Raw genomic sequence first — 9,112 nt, forward strand, 5'->3', positions numbered from 1 at the left:
AGGACGCAGCAACTTGAAGGGAAAAACACAGGGCTTAAATACATACTGAGGTGATTAGGGAATGAGAAACAGGAGGGAGACACAGATGGGGACAATGCAGGCATGATGACACACGGAGAAGCAACACAGAAAACCCTAATCCAAAGTCTAAGAATATAACAAACAGAAGATCACGAATCATGTTAATAATCAGAACTAACAGTTCATTACTTGAACATAAAGCCTTGGGTCTGTGATCCAGTGCTGTGACAGACACAGACAATAATTACAAGAGGTTAACGAGGGAATGAGGACCAGGAGGGAAACACAGCTAGAACTAATTACACACATGCACGAGGTAGCAAGACAGAATACACTAACACAAGACGAGGAACTATCAAAGTAAAACAGGAAACCTAAGACACACACTGAGACACAGGCTAGACTTAGGGACTGGGAAAGAACAGACATGAAAACATAACTGAGTAAACAAGACACAAGAAACACAGGGAAGGCACTGTAAAAAAAACCAAAAAAAAACCCCCTAAGAACTACAGACCAGATAACTTGGGGAGCTAGAAATACAACAGACTAAACTATTAGAAACACTAAATCAAAGAATATAGATAATCAAAACATAAACACTGGGTCACTAGACCCGGGTCCCCCCCACCTGTCAGGACTATGCCTCCTCCCAGGCCACAAAAAACAAACCAAAGATCAGAAAACATTTAAAAAAAAACATGACTTAAAAACAACATAATATCCACAACTGCACCAAAGTATTATACAGTAAAATATGGATTATTTAACACAGGGTCTCTCTCTTCTAGGTCCCTGTTAGTACATGAATTAATAATTGATCAACAAATTGATTTACTTGAATTACAGAAACCTGGTTACAGCAGGATTATTATGCTAGTTTGATTGAATCAACACCACCAAGTTAACTAACTGTCAGAATCCTTGAAGAACAGGCTGGGTAGGTGGTGTGGCAGCAAAATTCCACTCCAGCTTATTAATCAACCAAAGACCCAGATAGAGTTTTAATGTATTTGAAAGCCTGAAGCTTAGCCTTGTCCACCCTAACAGATGTGTATTAGAGTGGACAAGGCTTTGTCATTTTGCTCACAACAGTGTATGTGGCTGCTTGTCTCTCATTGTCAGTTTTAATATTAATCCTGTCATGTATCACTCAGGAAATCGGGTCTTTACAGGTGTATGATCGCCAATCGTTTCTGAATCTCCAAAGTCCTGCTCAAAATACATTTCTGATCTCTACCGGGGGACAGAAATCCTGGTCCCCACTGCTGTCACAAATACCAACTTACCTATGCCATGTTGCCAGGCTACCTCCCCGGCGAAGGCGTCGGGGTAGGCTGGTTAAAATCGGGCTCTCCTTGGTGCATCATCCTAATCCTGTCCAAGGAATATATTAATTATTTCCTGGAGTTTTCATGCATCGGCGATTCCTGGACCCTGTGGATTCCTGCCTGATCCCCGTGGTTGGTTTGGATGATGCTCCGCTCCTTCGTGGCCCCTGTCCTCCTCAGCTCAATCAGCGCCAGGCGAACCTCCGCAATCTGAGGCTGCTGTGTCAAGCTCCATATCCTGCTGAGGCTCATACCCCTGCCCCAGCTCCTGTCAGGGTTGGCCTGGTAAACGCCAGATTGATAAACAAATCTTTTATCGTGAAGGAGTTATTCACCTCCTGGAACCTGGACTTCATGTGTGTCACTAAGACTTGGTGGAACACTGATGAGTTCCAGTATTTTATTATTCAGTATTCTGTTCCTATTTTAACACACCTAGGACGTCAGGGAGAGGAGGAGGTACGGCAGTTGTTTTTTAAAAAGATTTTAAATGTAAACAGTGCTTTTTACAGCCTTCATCTTCCAGCTTTGCTGACATGTTTTGAAGTCGATCGCTCTAACTCAGTGCCCTTTGCTGGTATTTATTGCCCCCCTAAATACAATAAGAAGACTAGTTCAGGAGTTCAGAAAAAACTTCAGAATTTCTAGCTGGGACTATGTGCAACTATGATCACTTTCTTATTGTGTGAGATTTTAATATACATGTCTGCTGTCCTGACAAACTTATGATGAAAGCTTTTTTTCATCCTTACCGACTCTTTTAATCTGGTCCAGTCCGTACCTGGTCCCACACATGAACATGGACACACATTAGACCTGGTTTTGTCGCACAGTCTGCCTGTGTCTAATGTGGAAATCTCAGCAAGGCTCTTTCTAAACATATGGCTGTATTATTTGATGCTGTGTTTTCGCACACTGTAGTTCAAACCAGAGCTACCATTCGCCACTGTCAGATCATTAACCCTTAAACTGCCGCACAGTTCTCCTCTGCCTTTAGCCAGCTTTCTGTCCCCGCTGATCTCACTCCCTTGGACGCAGAGGTCCTCAACTCCTGGTTTGAATCTTCCTGCCAAACTATCCTGAAATCTGTGGCACCATTAAAAACCGGGCAGCCTAAGACTGAAACTTAGCCTTGGTTTAATGACACCACTTGGGCTGTGAGGAGGGAGTATCATAGAGCTGAATACAGATAGAACATTTTACTGTCTCATTTACACCATCTTGCAGGCATCCATGGTACTGCATTGAACTGGCTTAGGTCTTATCTGTCTGATAGAATTTTTAGTGGTAACTTTTTGGGGTAGGAGTCCTTTTCTGCTGCTCTTCAGTTTGGGGTCCCGCAGGGCTCAATTCTAGGGCGTCTGCGTTTTTCATTGTATTTACAGCCCTTGAAAGCATGGAATGTGCTTCTACTGTTATGCCGACAACTGTCAGATTTATCTGCCTCGGAAGCAGAAAGATCTTTCTCTATTAAACCCCTTCAAGCAAAACAGAGGTGATCGTGTTTGGTTACCCAGGTCCAAGAGGAAGCTCAGAGGGGACAGGATCTTCTCTATCGCTGCTCCTAACCTCTGGAATAACCTGCCCCTGCACATTAGAGAGGCCCCTTCATTGTCCATTTTTAAAACACATCTTAAGACCAATTTTTATTCCTTGACACAGTTTGACCCTGATTTTACTGCTTTGATTTAATCTAATGTGCTGATTTTATTATTTTAATCTAATCAATGTTTTTAATTTAAGATTTTTTTTTTAAATTTAATTTAATGTTTGGGTTTTTTTTTTTTAGTCATGTTAAGTGTACAGGACTTTGTTTTCAGCTGGTAGTTGTCTGAAAGTGGTATATAAAAAAATTCTTTCCTTGCTTGCTAACAGGTAAACTCAAAAATCAGTTTTATTCCTTGTTATCTGTTGACCACCTATTCCTTACAGAGTTTCTGTCTGATTTTCAGACTATCTTTAATCTGATTCAGGGCTTTGCTCAGATAAAATATTTATTGTCTGAGATTTTAACATCCATGTAGATACTGAAAATGACAGCATTAACACTGCATTTTAAGCTATTATTAGACTCATTATGGGAAGGCCTCTTCTCTCAAAATGTTTAAGAACCCACCAAAAACTTTAATCCTCCTTTAGTTACGCTGCATTAGGTCTAGGGTGCTGGGTCCCTCCCGTAATGTATATATTTTTTCCACTTACCTTGTTTTTCAATCACTATGTGTTTATACACAACTTTGCATTTAATTATTAGCTATTATTCAGTTCTGGATCTCTTCCACAACAGTTATAGTATTCTGTAAATATTATTAGCCCGATAAAAGCCCCTTTCAGATAAGCTAGGTGCTCCCAAGACCACTTTTTTACTGTCATACTTTTAGTGAACATATTTTGCTTTGCACTACGCATATTTTATATGCCATTACGACATTTATTGTGGAAATTCTCATGTAGGAACTATTGTACTGCATGTTGGTTCCCCTGGTGCCCCTGAGTGAGATGCACACCCATGTTGAAGTATGAGGCTGTGTCCCAATTCAGGGTATGCACGCTTGAAGTACGCACACTACGCGTACTACGGACGGTGCGTACTATAAGTACGGGAAGTGCGGAAGTGAGAGGCTTGTGAAATGGGACGGTCTAGCCTTCGTCGCGCTGTTCAGGTTGCCTAGCAACCATGATACTAACCGCGAGAAACGTGTCATACAGCAGTGTGTGACAGAAATGAAGGAGAAAAATGTTTTGTTGGTCCTTCATTTTTGTCATGACATCACTTTGATTAGTTGAGTATCTGAGGCTGAGACCACGGTACTGTAAAACATGATAGTTGGGCTTCATTTCTGTACTGAACAGTCATTTCAAGATTAGTTAGTAAATAACAATCAGCTAATGTTGTTCATGAGACTAAAATCATCTCACTGTGGTAATGTAAATATAATATGGCCAATATTATATGTATTGTCAGATTATTATGGTATATATATATATCTATATATCTATATATCTATATATATATATATATATATATTTTTTTTTTTTTTTTTACAGGATATATTACAGCAGTGAGCTTGAACTCTGGGTCAAAGATTTAAGTTGCAGTTATTTATATGTCCTATCACCTTAAATCTTCACTCAAAGACAAGTACCTTTGACAGTGTATATATAGATGTATTATACATAAGAGACAAATATTGTTCGTCTAATATGTTGGCATTATTACATTTGGCTCAATGCTTACATATATGTGTAAAAAGGAAAATGTACGAGCTGTGAAAACTGTTTCTGATAGAATGAAGAGTAGACTGATATATTAAATATTCCTTTATTGGGTGAGAAAATCAGACCATGTCATAACTGCTGTAAGTCATACAGAATAGATATCAGAGCCGTAAACAGGCTGACTTCTGCTAAATGGGTCAAACTGGGCAGAAAGTATACAAACACATAACATCCTTATAGAATATGATGTAACACTATAGATCAACTTACCTCCGAATATATAAAGCATATAAACAATTACAACAATGTGATGCAACAAACACAACAGTACTACTAATCCAAAATACTCAAAGCTTCATAGAACTGAAACAAACATTTATTTTTAGCTCCATTCTGCTGCTGATACATACTTTAGGTTTCTGAATATTAAACTTGTTTCTGCCTTTCATAGTGTGTAACCTGAAGGCCCTGAGTACTTTCTCCCACACTGAAAACACTGGAATGATAACATTATTTGAACATTACCTAATAAGACTGATTCAGGACAGACAATTAGTTATGTTAAACTTTCCTAGCAGTCCTTCACAAACAGGGAACAGTCTGTCTATTCTCTCCATCTGTCAGCTGCTGCTGGCTCTTCCTCCTCCTCTTCCTCACACACTGCTGAGTTTGTCCTGGTGGATCATCAGGGATGCAAAGCCTCACAGATGATGTGCAGCAGTGGGTCCCTCAGTCTGTCCTCACTCTGGACACTTGCAGTTGTCACACATGGAAATCAAATGTGTGATAAGCTGCAGGATTCAAACACAAGTGTAACTTATAAATACATGTTCATACTTTTATTCTACAATCAGAGAGAAAGAAACAGAGAGAGAGTGCAGGACAGACAGACAGGTGACAGTCTCAGGTGTATACACTGCTACAAAACAGCACAAGAGAAGGAGGATTTAGTGTTTGTGTTATTACGAGTGCTAAACAAGAAGAGTTCCCAGATGGTACAGTGGACACATGTGTGACTCCTGTGATTAAAGCATCTTTCTTTCAGCTTAACGAGTGAACCGTCAGCTCGTTCAAACACACGTTAAAGTCCGTTTGGCTCGACACCACCGAACAGAGGCAGCAATATAACATAGCTAACATTAACAGTGCAGTGAATCCTGCTTGTGCCGTGATATTCAGGACTGCAAACCGAGCAGCATCACTGACTTTCAGCTTGTTGTGTTTGTGGATGACTGACTTTAATTATCCATAAAATCATCACATTCTCTGTAAGATTAAGGTCGACTATATATATGTTTAGAAGTAAAGGCTTTAAAACAAAGTTAACGCTGAAAGTGCAAACATCACTAATGTCACATAACTTTGCCGACATGTGGCCAACAGTAATGTTTTAATGTTCTTCATTATTAAACATTCGCACATAAATAAGTGACATCATTTTCAGTACTTACTTTTGCCAGTTCATTCTTCGGCCGCTCCCTTCTGCCGTATTTTGCGGCAAAATTATCCACACCCACCGCCGCGCTATGAATTGTGGGATATACGGGACCACGAAGCGTGCACCGGACCACGCTTGATATTTGGGGAAATCGACGGCGCATTTGGAGTATGCATTTGAAGTACACTTTGAATTGGGACAGCCGTCGTGGCGTGGCGGTGACGTATTCGCACTTGAAATGCGTACTTCAAGCGTGCAGACCCTGAATTGGGACACAGCCTGAGCATGGCAAGCTTAATGGCAACCCCAAGTTTGTACAACTCACATTAAAGCAGAGGTGAAAGTGGTAGTTGAACTCGGACCTGCATGATTCCCGGCCCCCTGGTGGCAACATTGTGTCACTGCACCAAGGACCAACCTGCTGCAAATAATAATGGACACACAGGTTCACCAGTTGCTTCTTCATAAAGATATCCGGAAGCCAATCATTAAAGTTCTGTTTGGAAAAGTGACACAAGGAGAGAGAAACAATAAGAAACTGTGTGAAGCCTGACAACAACAGCACCAAACGGTAGCAAGAAGGGAATTAATGCAATCAAGTTCACAATTCATTTCTAAAGTCAAGTTAAAAGGAGATTAAGAAATAAATGCATAACATTTCAAGAAAAACAAAAATGTCACAAACAAATGAAACAGAAATTGAAGTTTCCAGTGCAGAACAAGCTGCAGAAGCAGAGCAAGTGGATGAAACCTGTTTAGAGCAAAGAGTGGAAGTAGAGCAGCATAGAAGTGAAAGGCCTCACATGCTCACAGAAAACAGAAAAGAATTCCATAAAGAAAGGTTACAATGGCTTCAACACTGCTTTGACACTATTTATGACTGTCAAAGCAGTCTGTTTTAAAAGGAGATCTACTTGACATTCTTGAAGGTCACATGAACATTGTACAAAGAGAAGTAGCCAAGCTTAATGATATTTATGATGAGTATAGAGCAATGGATGGACCACCTCATGATATGCATTCCAAGCTAGACAAATCCACCTCAGTGACTACAGTAATTTTACAAAACATCAAAGTTCACATTGAAGGAGAAAAGCAAGAGGAGAATGTATGGCCTGATGCCAGCTGTATATTTACATCCTCTTGTTAGTGTCTCAGTTCACAGCCAGTTTAAAGCCAATAGAGTTATCTCTAATGCCTCCTCCACCAAAAGACAAGAAGCTGCAGCGCAGTATGAAGCCACAAAGGCTTTGCTTCAGATTAAGACTGAATAAGAGAAATACAGAGAAAGAGTACAATTGTGTGAAGAAGAAAAGAAACGCTTTACTGCAGAACAAGATGCTGCTGCAATGTCACAATGCCTCCTAGAGGAGAAGGAGGAAACTGAGGCATGTTAAAAGAGAAAAGAAGAAAGTAGCTGTGATAAAGAGACAACAAGAGGACAGTGCTGCATTGAGAAAGTCATTTGAGGACTTGAAAAGAGAAAATGAAAGATGGAAAATCTGAAAGGATTCAAGGCAGCAAAAGCAAAACTACAAGTTTACGAGGAAGGCTACTTTTCAGTGAAGCAAGAAAGAGTCACTCCTGCAACCACCCCTGCAAATGTACAGGTAACAGAGTTCAACAATGCTACTAATCAACCCTCACAACAACAAACAGAGTTAAACATCAGTCATCGGAGCACAGGTGAGCTTGTAAAGGTTTTGGCAGAAGCAATGTCAGCTAATAGACTACCTATTCCAGAGCCCTCTGTATTTAGTGGGCATTTACTTAAGTTTAAACATTGGAAAGCATCTTTTCAGACTCCAGTGTTGTGAAGGAACATTCCCACTGCAGAAAAGATATTTGTCTTACAGAAGTATGTTGGCAGCTGTGTTAAAGAAGCCTTAGATGGGTATTTTCTGATTGGCTATGAAGATCCATATGAGGCAGCATGAACGTTATGGAGAGACTTTTGTCAATAGCTAAAGCCTTTAGGGACAATTTACACACTTGGCCAAAGGTCACAGGAAAAGATGTATTGCATGTAATCCCATTACATCATACCAAGCCATAAGACAAAGTGACTTTAACAAATCAAACACAAAACCTCAACCTAGTATCTGTAAAGTGCTAATTTCTGCCTCTAAGCATGGGTCAGTTGGTGAGGTATGTTTTATATGTTATATAGATAATTTTATGTCTCTATTTTACCCATTTTACTGTTGTGTTTTATGTTGTTAATTGTATGTTGTGTTTTAGCTCAATCAGTTTGTGATCAAGGTCATGCTTTAACAATATCATCCCCATGATCCTGATCACCAGTGACAAGGTAACTGAAACCAGATAATGTAATGATACCCTCGGTATGTTGAATTTGCTCTGTAGCATACGGCACTAGTCTTTACTCCAGCCACCTTCATTTGCTGTTTGTTACTGCTCTAGACAGCCTTCAGTGACTAACTTGAGTATTTAAGAATATCTTATTAGTTAGCCTAGGGAAACTTTTAGGTTGCATTGGGTCATTATCCATTTGCACTGTCAAGCACCATCTAAATAGTTTTGTAGCATTTAGCTGAATCTGAGAAGACAGGAGCTGATTAACAGTAACAACATTTGAAGTGAGTTATGAGAACCACTGAGCCTGGGTCTGGTAGCTTCTCCTCTTTGAAGGGAGATCTTAGAGTTAAGCTTCAGTGAAAAAACATTCTATTAAATTAACCTCAAAGATGAGGTTGTTATGAAAGAGCATTAGGGCCACTGGCAAATAAAAATTGTGTGAGTCTTTTGTTTGGGGTTTTTGTTGTTGTTGTTGTTTGTTTGTTTGTTTGTTTGTTTTTCCAGAATTCTAAGGGGAAAAAAGCCAGAATTCTCCGTCTCCAATCCAGTTGAAGATACAGATTTTTTTTTTTTCCAGGATTCTGGAAATACAACAACAACAAACAAATAGAAATGATGCCCCCACTTTTCTGTCAGCACCCTTAATCCTCTTACGTAGGTGTTGAGTGCACTTCCTGCCGAGAAAGGTTATGGATTTCTGCTTTGCGGATTTTTATAGAAGAATATATAAAAATATTTAATGCATTGTGGTTATGCGTTACGAATTTCAGTTTAGGTTTTTCCG

Source organism: Pelmatolapia mariae, linkage group LG7, assembly GCF_036321145.2.
Source record: "Pelmatolapia mariae isolate MD_Pm_ZW linkage group LG7, Pm_UMD_F_2, whole genome shotgun sequence".
Lineage (NCBI taxonomy): Eukaryota > Metazoa > Chordata > Actinopteri > Cichliformes > Cichlidae > Pelmatolapia > Pelmatolapia mariae.